At 40.2% G+C, this 13,232-nt stretch overlaps 1 protein-coding gene across 9 annotated transcripts in view; it reads right to left on the minus strand.

The window, feature by feature from the left end:
- Nucleotides 1-13,232, minus strand: part of TENM4 (teneurin transmembrane protein 4) — a 585,909-nt gene that overhangs the window by 362,399 nt on the left and 210,278 nt on the right. The window lies entirely within an intron of this gene.

Consider the following 13,232-nt stretch of genomic DNA (forward strand, 5'->3'; position numbering starts at 1 on the left):
GCCTTGAACACTTCCAGGAATGGGGCACACACAAATTATCTACTCTGTTGCCATAAATGAGATGTATGCTGTCCAGTAGTAAAACACACAAAGGAATCTTCTTAAATCACTTTTTGGTAAGGTGTGATGGACTAGCCACTGTATCCACACTGAGCTTGTGGGAGAGACATCCTTAAACAGGAATTTGGTCCTCAGCATGCGTTCAGCCCAGTCTTTAAACACAAACCTGTAACACTACACAGTCCAGAGCATCTCAGCCACTCTGACATCCGTCTTTCTGTCTAACACTCCAAACTACATATTTAAATTCACACAAAATCTTCACCACTTATAAGGAATTACAGAAGTTCAGCTAGTTGCATATTTTTTTTTAACACACAGCTTTTTGAAATCTTAATGTATGTTGGTTTTGTTACTGGTCCCAAAAGTCACCAGAGAAAAAGCAATTTTGTTACTGGGAGGCAGATTCTTTTTCAGTATCTGCAGCTTCACCACCAATTCAGGAAAATGCTTTCTCAAAACCACTTACTCACACTGTGTCTCAGCTTCCCAAATGAAGAGGAGGTGTGCTGTGTTATTTAAAAATGCTTCTTTTTAAATCTTGTGGAGAGGAAAATAGTTTGTAAGTGGCAACTATTCAGGGGAATTTTCTGCCACCTACTCAGGAAATAGGTTGTTTACTGTAATATTCTCAGTAATTCTTATTCAGACCATCAAAATGTGAGTCCCTCAAACTCTCCAACTCCTAGAGATCTCTCCTTCCCCACAACACATTAATGGGAAGCAAAGAATGACCTGAACTCCCACACACTTAGGCAGGGGTTACTGTGGCTTAAATTTATGGGGAACAGGACTGATTATTAGTATTGAGCCTCCTGTGAGGTAAAAGAACAATGCTGAGATAAAGAACGAAAGCAAATGTTTTACTCTTCAGTGTAACTGGACATCAAAGATGGATACTTGTATTTATTTGGGTTAGAAGATGCATAATCAACACGGCAAAGGTAAATGATAGAGTTTGCAAATCTGTAATGATAACATCAGACCTCAGTTCAAATGATGAAAAGGGGGCAAATTTTCCACCCTCATTAAAATGTCTTTCATATCACTATCTTCATGGGATTTACAGGTGCAATTCATCTTATCCTAATGCACACATATAAAATACATCAGCTAAGGAGCTCTGCAGAGGGCTGTTTCCCTTCAATGACAGTAGATAAAGTCCAGGGTGACTAGCCAAAACTGCTGTGGGCTAAAACACAAGGCATGGCAAATTCAACTTCTATGAATTGCCAAGTAGGTTTTTTTTTAAATCTGCTTAATTTCTCAGGTCCCAAAATTTTGATGGATCTTTTAAGTACTCAATGAGCCCACATGAATTATTAAACATCTGTGAAGATCAACATGCCAATATATTTTTATTAAACTAAAATATTATTCAGTTTAACATCTTCAGATAATGTGTTTCCCTGGAATGAGAACATAAATGTATGCAATACAAGACTACAAAACCAAGTTTAATTCCTCTATATTTTTAAAGAGCATACTTTGAAAAGCACAGGTTTTTATATCACTACTTTCTGGTATTTTTAGTGCTTTTTATTTTATTGTAGTCTACTTTTTAGGATAATCTATGGGGAGTTTCACCAGTTCTCCACCTTTTGCATGACATCCCCTAAAAGTCATTGAGCATAAAAAAACAAGTCAGTCTTGACCTCACTTTCTCTGTATTTGAAAGAGGGCCTTTATCTTAATGTTCTCAAGTTGTGTGTCCTGCTTTGATTAACGCACCATTTAGCCATGGCTTCTATTCTCTTTCAATCAGTCAGCATACAACACTCATCATGAAGCCTTAAAGGTTAATTTTAAATGATTTTTCCATAAGGTAACTAAGAGATGGCATTCCTGCTGTGCTGGCTGTGCAGCTGCACAGGGTGAGGTGGTGGACTTTATCTTTGGGGAAGTAAGGAAAAATTGGAATCCATGATCTTAAGGGTCTTTTCTGACATAAATGCTTCCATGAAGACACCAAGGAAGTGTTCACACCTACGTTGCCTTTGGGCAACATGAAGTTCAGCTCCATCTCACCCAACCTGGCTGATGTGTCTAGGTATGAAGATATGGATTTTCTTCCTGTAATGGGTACAGACAGAATGGAAGTTCCTGAGGGTGGTTTCCTCATTAAGATCTATGAATCTCCTCTGGATGTGACTATATTGAGGGGATGCAGGAAATAGGATTAATCTCACAAGACAACTGCCCCTTGCTAGCTTTCTAGATTCTCTTAATGTACAGAAAATAAAAAGTTATCCTTTTGTATTCAATTTAACCATCCTGTTTTATTTGTTCACTGAAGATAAGAGAAACTTGACACTTAAAATGCCTTTTCTTAAAGAAGTTTAAAAGAGACACTTAGGGTTTTTTTAGGTGAAATGTACTGCCTGAAATAGAGATAAGCAGAGCGATCCCAGGCTGTAACTCTTCTATTCATAATTTTACCGTATTGTGAAAAATGGAAATCCACCGTTTCTTATAACCAGGGAGGGGTTAGTGAAATCCTATTAAAAATGGTTATAAAATTTCAGTGGGGAAAAAAAAAAGAACAAGGAAACAGGACGGTTAACCTGAAAGGGACTGCTTCTGCATTGCTCTCCTATGTGTCACATCCCTACTTCTGCTCTTGTTAGTTCCCAAGGGCTATGCAGCTGCTCTGAGAAAGAGGACACCACCATTCATGCAAGGGATGACAAACCTTCACCACTTCCACCTTCTCACCCTGACAACTGCTGGCCATGGTGAAAGCAACACAGAAAGGAACTGCCTTTATTATATATAATTTTTTTTACATCAGTAGAAAATAAAGCCCTCCACCTGCTATTGTGCAGCTGAGTTTCTAATCTCTGGTGCCAGCACAGCTGCTAGGAGATGACCCTCAAGCGAGAGAAAGCAGGGTCAGGCACGCAAGGGCAGGACGCCGGTGCTGATGTGATGTGACACACATGTCTCTACAGCACCCAGTAAAGACACCCCCAGTTGTTAATTGTGGGACAAAATTTGTTATTTCCCCCATGGGCAGAAACTCTGGACTGTATTCAGCATGCTGGCATAAAAACGAACATCAAAATTATTTCACTTGTTTTTCTTACAGAAATACACGGTCAGAGAGTTTTTATTTTTGTTTTTAATGATTAGCCATGAGGAAGCGACAATTAATCCCAAAGGACAGCTCCACATATCATTGTTGGCTCCGGGTACTGGTGGGACTGATAAAAGAAACAGAATATGAGACTCTGCAGCCATCGATAAAGTGATAATGAGTGCCGCTTATTAGGTGCTTTCCCATGTGTTTTCTTTGATTTAGAGTCCAGGCCCTAAATAGAAATTTGTTCACTTTATCAACAAAAGAGTTTTCAAGGCCTTTTGGAGACCAAGCAGGTGAATACTTCCAGACCCCTCTGCAGCTCTTATTTTACTGGTCAGAACTCATTTGTCTGCAGAAAATTTGGGTGACAACCAGAGAAAAGTCACATTCCATTTATGTGCAAAGCCAGGCATTAAATGGACTCAGAAGGTCCTGAACATCCAGCAGCTTTTTATGATTACCAGGGGCCTCTGCTCTCCCAACAATTAAACCTGAAATACTGTGACAGCCAGCATGGGTGACAGAAAAAGGGAGGGTAGGAGCTGAGTGCCTGCATACCAAAAGTAAAACTAAAGAGCCAGCACCATAGGCTGTCAGTGCTGAGATCATTCTGCAGCTGAAAGCTGTGACTTAGGCACTTACTTTCAGATGTCAGCTGGAAAATTATCTCAGTTTTCTTATCTATAAAATAGGTCTAATTCTATTTGTCTTCCTCTAGGGGACCATGATGCCTTTGGGTTGCTAATGCTTTTGAATGCTCCAAGCTTCTTAGGAAATATGAGCTACTCAAGCAGTGGTAGAAGTGCGGTGAGCACAGGTGCACTTTGCACTATACAATACGCATCTCATCCATGTAAGATGCTAATGCCAGTTTAGGGAGGAAAAGGAAGTCCTAAGCAGATATCTTTTTCTGAATTAGCAAAGACTACAAGGGTTTAGTGGAGTTTGAAAGAATTTCAAATGAGGAATCAAACCATAATTTATTTAGTAATAAAAATCCCCAGGAATCTTTAATGGGAATGAATTCCTTAATTATACATTTTTTCTTTATTACATTTCATTACTATTCATTACATAAATAATTTCATTATTTACGTAATATTCTGACTTACCCAAAACTTTTATTTGCACATGTAGTTCTTCACTTAGAAGAGTGATTTTCTTCTGCATGTGTTGTACAGCACTCCCAACATAGGTCACCAAAATTGGTGCAGGCATACATGATAAACAAGGTATTGGGAGGGACTCAGAGGATAAGTTAATGCATCTATTTTTATAGCACTCTCAGGCTGGTTTAATGGTTATGGAAGAGGATAGATGTTTACAATGGCTGGATATGCCACGGTGAAGCCAAGTCTAGTCCAGGAAAAGTTTTGGCAATGGAGAGAGTTTTGGAGATGGATAAAATTTTTGGCTAGGATAGAGTTAAATTTCTCCATGACAGCTAGTATGGTGCTATGCTTGTCTTCCCAAGAAACCATTACATGTGATGGAATCCTCACTTCTTGGGGATGACCAAACATCTGATGGAAGTAGTGCATGGATTTTTTATTTCGTTTTCTTTGCCTGTTAAATTGTATTTATCTGAACCCATGAGCTTTTACTGTTTTTTCAACTCTCCCTTCCATCCCACGTGGGGAAGAGAGCCAGCAGTTGTGTAAGGTTTAGCTGCCTACCAGGGCTAAACCACAACAATGGGTTAATTTTGAAAGCACCATGACTCAATGTGACAGTAATGCCCACCTTGAAAAACTGTGAGGACATAGAATTTCATCTTACGACCAGGCACACGGTCACTGGCAAAGTGAAGGGATTTCAGCACTTTCCTCCAGTGAGTATAACCCATGACACTTGTCATCTAGTGTCCTTACCAACATCTGCCTACAAGTCTGTTCCTATTATTGGTTACTGCAATATGCCTTCCTTTGAGTTCTTATTATCTATATACATGTACATATAGATCTGCTGAAAGGAAGGAGTCCAAAGTACTGCAATGCGGACCAGAATAAACCCTGAGATGCTTCAATTTATTTCCTTAAAATGATGCCTCTCTGACACTGTAAGAGCACAGATCTCCCTCAGACCACACCCCCCACTTGCAAAATAGAAATAACATTTCTTAACAAACATTAAACAAATGTCTATCCATTTCCTCTATATGGAACAAAAATATTTGGGGATAAGGAGTCTAGACTCCTTATCCCCAAATATTTTTGTTCCATATAGAGGAACAAAAGTGTTTAGCACAAAAGCTCACACACTAACTCACACAACCAGATAGTTTCACAAAAAATCGTTAAGTGATCATGGTGCAAGAAATATATGACAGGAGCATCCCTAGATGCTAGGTATCCCTAGATGCTCCTGTTTCCAAGAAATTTGACTACTGGAAAATTTCAGAAATATAAAAGTACATTTAAATCCACAAGAATGATACTCAGTTTGAGTTTTGACAGAAGGTTTTAGGTATAGTTTTAGAAAACTCTTTTTTCTGTATCAGATAGAAGTCCCTCAAAAATCACTCATCTCCACACTGATATAATTTCAAAATGTCACACACGAAGCACTCCAACATCATTAACTGGTGTGCAGTGTTGATTTTTATGTTGCAAATTTGATTGAAAACAGAAGTTTATCAGTGAAATGCTGAAATAGCCTTGAATATGGGGAAGTGAATGAATATAATTGCTGATGGGTTCTTTTTATTATCAAGGAGTCTTGATTATAGCTTCATAGACTTAAATTATGGCAAATCAAGGACAAGATCAATTTACTATCTAAGCAAATATTTATATGAAGCTGGAGATTGGCATATATTGATCCACTTATAAGGACCATAATTCTTTCTGCAAAATGCATTGGCATTGAGCAGTGCTCTTTTCTCTATGTGGTTCCTCTACAGCAAGGAGCTGAAAGTCATGAAGGAAAAAGGAAAACACAATCTGGCAAGTCAGAGGGCTCATCCCAGTCAAATGCAGCTGCAAACCCAAGTCAGTTGTTAAGGATGACACTTTAGATGGAGACTGAGCAATGCCAGGTTATACATTGTAGATAAATTGATAACCAGTCCTTGTAGTAAGTTAGAAATCCTGCTTGAAGGAAAAGAAAGTGCTCAGAGCACCTAGTTGTCAAGCTGACAAGTATTGATGGGCAACATCGCCCAAGGAAGAGCATCAGCTGCAACATTCCAAGTCTCCCTGCATTTATAAGAGGTCACATATATAAAGTAGAAGAGTGTTTCGAACTTGTGGGATGAAGAGGGATCCCTTGGACTGATGACCATTCCCAAAAAACCCTGCTTTTGTTGGAGGACAAGGCGAGTGTGGGGGCAGGGAAGAGAAGAGGCTGGATTATCTTTTGTTGCATTTGACAGTTGAAAAGGCCCTGTTGAATAATTACCCTTAAAACTAACAAACAAGGATAAAGAAAAAAAATGCATAAAAAGAGAAGGAAAAACCCCTTGACCTCTCCCCAGACACAATAACTCTCTTTGAAATAAAAACAAAATAAAAATAACTCATAGGGGAAAAAATAACTTAATTTGACTTTCCTTTCTGCTTTTAGCAAATGTACACACATGCTCACAAATATATATACATATATACACACAATTGGAAGCCTCCCCCTGTCACAGTCATGTTGAACTTTTCTAGACTTGATCCATTCAGTAGCAAATCTTATGCAAAATGCAATTAAAAAAAAAAAAAAATCAAGGGAAACTCCAGCAGCAAAAAAGCGCACCCTTGGTTGAAGCCACAAAAGAACGATTCCTGGTGAGAGCCATTGTCATCTGTTTTGCATACTCCTTATTTTGCTCTTAATTGGCACATTATATGGAAACTTATCTACAAGGCCATGGGAACCAAAAAGCACCCCTTACCCCCTTTGAACAAGCAGAACTGAATTAAAGCACAATTATCTCTCCTCTGCTATTAGCATCCTCCAGCAACAGAAAGACACAGATAGGGGAGAAGCATTTTTAGTCTGAGAGCAGCCACCTTTTCTTATGAAAATTTTTGTAAAGTTCATAAAGAAAATAAAGCAGACACAAGTGGTCCAGGCTTTGATGAGCTGAAGGGCAGTGTTATTTTAAAATATTTGATCTGGATTTCCAGATGATTTTCTAAATACATTTATTTTCACCAGGGAGTAACTGACCTAAGACTCAAAATGCACTCATAGTGTTTGGAGGAAAGCCTGGAAAAATAAAGGACATGGCCAAAGAACAAGAGGAAAAATAGACACAGGTGTCTTCCCAGAAAGTCCAAGCTGCCTCAGAAAGCCGTGAAATTGACAATTCCTCTGGCATGACTATGGAAAAAAATCTCATGGGAAAACAAACAACCATTTTTCAAACTGAAGCCCAGAGTCAACTCCTAAATCCATATCCTGCTGCTTAATATTGCAAAGCTACAGCCCACACATGAGTTCCTGACATGGATGGTCAGCACTCCAAGATGATTATGACTTGGAAAGGGTGACATGATTCGTGGGTTTTTTGGACATAACCTTTGAGGTGTCCTTGGAGAATGAACACCCACCACTGTTCTCAGTTACATATGCGCCTGGCTGTGACAGACTTCCAAGATAGTTCTGCATACCTTCCTTATCAGAAGCCATCCCCAAGTTAGCAAACATTTGCACTACCATTCATCCTGTCTCATCAGCAGCTACTAAGAATATGTATGTGTCAGGAAACGTCATGCATTTCATCACTTCAGCAAGTCATGCCATCACAAAGCAATTTGTGTCCCAGTTGATTCCCTGAGTTTTCTCCCTGATGACAACTAGGCTTTAAAATACTGAGCAAGGAAACAAACAAGCTGACTTTTTTTTTTTTTTTTTTTTTTTTTTTTTTTTTCCTTTGGGATATTCCTCTGCTTAATTCCCAACATGTAACAGGTCTAGTTCACGTATTTTGTTGAAGAAGAATCCAATATTTCCAGGTAAGAAGCAGAATTCTCCTCTTAGAGGTGCTCCAGAGGTGCCCCAAGGTCTTGTCAGCAAATCGCAATGTTAACACTTTTAGGAATTTCAGTTTTACACTCATTGCATGTACTTGCAAATTGATTTAATTTCCCAAACAAGTCAACAGAATAATGCCAGGGAGGATGGTTTTTAGGATGCCATCAGTCCCCTACAGCAGATATCCTGTTTTCTTCTCTGGAGAGCTCAAAGCTGCAGCTACACAGTTCTCCTGTCCAAAGAGAAAACCATGTCAGTGCACATGTGCTGTTTGCTTTTGTCATGGCACACGTGGTTTTTGCTTTTACCGTGGCTGGCCAGTGCAGTGGGAGGGACAGAGGCAGTGTCCCTTCTCCAAGGGCCAATGGAACGGAGGTGGCTGCTGTAGACTCTCTACATAAGCAGGGCAACTGAAAACAGGGAAAAAAGCTCTGCCAGTGGATTTATTCCCAGACTAAATGGAACTTCTGCTAGTTGGGTAAGTGTGTTAACAGATCATCAAGGAATGGTAGGGAATTGGTTAAAGAGATCAAAAGATCGGACAAGGAGCAACAATGTGAAAATTATGCCATGGCATTTAACTACAAAAATAAAAAAACCTTTCCCCTGTGCCCTACCACCATGTGATACCCAGAGGCTGCTTTGAGAGCAGTGGAGCAGGATGAGCAAATCCCTGTCTTCCAGCATAAAGATGAAACCTGCAGGGAGACAGCTGCAGTGGAAAGGATTGAAATTAATGTCAAGCAATAGATGAGATTTTGGTGGAGATTTTGATGAGATTTATTGCTGCAAATGTTTTCCTTGGCAAATGTCACATCATTAAAATGCGAAAAAACATCCTCAATAGAAATAAGGAAATAAAGAGAAACTCAAAAACACTGTCCTGATAAATGGCAGTTGAAACTCAGTCCTCAGGCTCTCAGGGTCAAAGATAGTCTTCTTCATAAGGAAGTGTGCAGGAAAAGTGCTAAAATGTCTTTTCAGGTCCTTTCACCTCATCACCTGTGACTCCAGAGCACATGTTTTATGAATAATAAGGATATTTTGCCAGCATCTTTCAGGGTGTGGCTGAGTCTAACTGGGAACAGCCCTTGGAGCAAATTCTGCAGCTGAGCACTTCCTAGCACAGCTGCATCATTTATACACAATGTAATATGTGTGACTTAGGATCCTGTAAATATAAACAGCACATTTGGCATTTGCCTGTAGAAGAAGCTCCTTGGGGAGGCTCTTCTGTGCCATCCTTGATGGGACACCCTGAAGAGTTATTCCTTAATGCCTGGTAATTACATGTGAAAGTGCCAGTTCCCTGGCACGGTCAGCAAAGAGTGAGGATTGCAGGTGAATTGTGTGTTTGTCTCAAACAGGACAGCAACTCTGCATGAGGCTGGCCAAGATAATTTTTATTTTCCCAAAAGGACTGAATTGCTCTGTAGGTCTGAATTCATGCCTCAGGCACGTATCTGCCTGCCCCTCCCCACAAGTACCTTGCATTTAGCAATCCTTGAAGAGAACAAATTGTTTTCATTATGCAGGGATGAACAATCCTCCTTGACCCAGATGTCCAGCTCAGAAAAAAACATTTCTCCAGCCTTTGGATTCTCTGTTCTTGGGCTGCTGTTCTCATAAGCACTTTTATTCTTTGATCCAGCTAGATTTGGAAGATCCTTGTGAACATGGTCACATGGAACTTGTCTTTTCTGAGCTGGCCTGTAATTCAGAGGTGCTGATATCTCTATTAAAAGCCAGTGTAGTTATCTTCACCACCAAAGCCATTTTAAGTTAATATACTGGCAATATAGTAACAGAGTAAGAGCTGTCTATACACATATTATTTATATATATTGCTGCTATTACTAGCACTACACATGTTCAGGATAGTAGTTTCAGCTTAGTCAGACTAGCCCATTCCTGCTAACAGATTAAGTGTGATAAAATAAAGAACTTACTTCTCTGCTTAGACCAGGTAGGAGCTCTGTCTGTTTGGCATCCAGCTCAAGAAAACGAGCTATTCAAAAGTTTAACAACAGAGCAAAAAAAGACACTGCTCTACCTCTAAAGCACTAAACCTTACCAAATTGATGGCTGTCCATTGTCATCACTGGTGACACTATGCTGTTACTGCCAAATGGAATCAGGGAAGAATCTCACCTGTGGAAGTATATTTTAAATTGTCTTCTGTATTTAATCCTGTCCTTCAACTTAGGACTTAATAGGACTTCTCACAGGAGCTAAAACACATGCTGAAGTTTTGCAGCAACAGTACTCAAGGGTACTTTCTTGTACCAGGTGAAGACAGATCCTGTAGCTCACTTTCATTTATTTTTCCATACTTTTGTTGTTTAGATTATCCTGTTGCATGAGAAATGAAAGCCCTTACTCACCTTGTTGTTTGTTTTGCCTGACGACATGCAGAGGCTTCTTAACCCCGGTGAGAATGCACACAAAATACAAACTGCCCCAGCAGCAGAGTTGAGGACAATCAGACACAGTTACAAAATTAGCATTAAAATGAGAAGAAAAAGCTCTGCTTTTTCACACAGAAACATTTCATTTTCTCCTGCAAAATGGAAAGTATGTTTATGTGCCCCAAAGAAAATTTTTCTCCCTCACCCCACTATCACCTTACCCTACAAGTCAATGTCTAATTAGAATCTCTAAATTAAAACAAGCCTAGCTTGGGACAGCAAGAATATTTGAAAGCTTTGCCACTAACAAAGTGAGTTTACCTCAGCTAACATGAGTGAGCAAAAGCATCTTCCAGTGCCTAAAGGGGCTACTAGTGTGTTGGAGAGGGACTTTTGATGAGGGTGTGCAGGGACAGAACAAGGAGAAATGCTACAAACTGATAGAGGACAGGATGAGATTAGGTCAGGAAGAAATTCTTCACTATGAGAGTAGTGAGGCACTGACAAAGGCTGTGTAGAGAAGATGTTGCTCCTCCATTTCCCTAGAGGTGTTCAAGACCAGGTTTGATGGAGGTTTGAGCCGCTAGGTCTAGTGGAATGTGTCCCAGGCCATGGCACAGTGTTGGAACTAGACAGTCTTCATGGTCCCTTCCAACACCTTCTGTTAGTCTATGATTTTATGGTTTTATGAAAAGAAAAATGGGATGAAAATCCCTGGATGCCTTGAGTCCACATGAAGTCAGCTCTCTGTACCATGGCTGTGGCTGACAGACAAGGGCTTGCGCACAGTCCCCAGGAGCAGCACCACAGGCTGTGCTGCTCAATCAGGGCTGCAAAGTAAGAGGTGTCAAAGAGCTTTGACCATGTCACAGTGGGGGTCTGACCTGCTCTGGGACGATGCCACAGTGCTTATAGGAGCTACACATCTGCTCCTATTAGAGGAAGATATGCAGGCATGGAAAGGAAACTGAGGGTGCACAGCTCCCACTGAGGCATCTGTGCTGTTCTCAGTCACTGGCTGTGACTGCAGCACACACAAGCTGTGTGGGCCTCGTGCATGGCACTGTTAGATAGGTCTATAAAGCACATTATGAGATCCTCCAGAGATACACAAAGAAACCCTGAGTGAAACTCTGTAAGATCATAAAAGCAGCAAAACTGCCAGAGCATCAGGATGGCTCAGCCTGCTCCTGCAGGTGGGGGGTATGGCTAAAAGCTGCTGCACTGTGTGGGCTGTGGGCTAAGCCTATGTCATTAATGCTCTCCAAGCGGCACGTGGTTTTCAGAAGGAAAATGTTATTATGTTTTGGTGTATTCATTAAGCCTACAAGAAGATGAGCAATAAGTATCCCTAAGGGGAGATTTCCCTGAGATACACCCTATCTGCAGGTAAAGGCAGTTTCACTGCTATGAAGTTACCTCTTTTTCCAAACGGTGTAATGATGGGATCTTTGTTATTGCATTGCTGTTGTGTATCAGTTCTTTGGAGGGTGTGAGATCACATCTCCTGCATGTCACAACAGGACTGAAAATAGATTTCTGCAGCAAAGCAAAAGAAAAGCAAAATCTGATGTGTCCAAGAAATATATCTGCAATTCCCTTGCAAACATAAACAGGGAGAAAATGATTGACAGGCAACATACAAACAGTCCTTGTAATAAACTTTGGAGTTCATACTGGTTTCTACAGCCGCCCCCCACCTGCTGCATACTCCACAGCCAGGTTGCTAATTACAGCCTTCCTGTTGTTTACCAGTTCTTCCTCTACTAAATAACAGGAGGAGAAAGGATTATGGAAACTGATGCACTTGACAGCAGAAATAAATAAGCAAATGAATAGATAACTAAGTAACTAAATTATTAATCTAGTAGTTTCCAAGACAAGACTATTCTATCATACATCTGGTACCTTGAGCCAAACTTCAAGGGTTGTTCAAGAAAAATGATGATGTGGCACCATGGAGAATAAGACATAAGTATCAATTAATGCTTAATTAACACTGCATGACATTGATTTGAATAAACAGAACCTTTTAGAAGGATGTCTCTCTATACTATGGGTCAAAACAAGATGCCTTGGGAGGAGAAGCTCCCCCTAGTATTATGTAACACCTCTATAGTTAGAGCACCTGGAGGCTTTGAGTGTATCATGAGCCCAATGTGTTAGATGCTGTATAAATATAGAGTTGCTAAAGATGCTTGTCTTGGATTTGTAAACAAGAAGATATGCCACCCAGTTCTGGTGACAGGTTGATCCAGGCTAAGAAGACAGGGGACCTAAGGAAATTTGAAAAGACATACACATCGTCTAGCAGTTTCTAATTTGATGGGACAAGGGGATTTTTACAAAAACTTGTTCTCAAAACCATATTTTATCTATATAAAGTGCTTGCAAAAGTCTCCAAATACATAAAATTTGCCTTGCGGTGTTTAAGAGGAAGAGTGCACAGGTTGCAGTAGAATAGCACTACAGCCAACAACAATAATCAGTATTTTCAAGCTGGGTACCAAACGCCAACTACCTAATGCCATCTTTCCTCACCTGAGTAAGAGAAGTCTGATCAACAATGAGCCACAATATCCACTTAGAGCTGTTGGAGGACAGCAGCTCCGAAAAATCATCCAGCTTCTAGATCAATGTTGGCTGCTCCTGAGAAATACTCTATATACCCTGAGGCAAGTTGTTACTTTTAATGAGACAGTAAAAAACCAGACCCT

This window comes from Hirundo rustica, chromosome 2 (genome assembly GCF_015227805.2).
Source record: "Hirundo rustica isolate bHirRus1 chromosome 2, bHirRus1.pri.v3, whole genome shotgun sequence".
Classification (NCBI taxonomy): domain Eukaryota; kingdom Metazoa; phylum Chordata; class Aves; order Passeriformes; family Hirundinidae; genus Hirundo; species Hirundo rustica.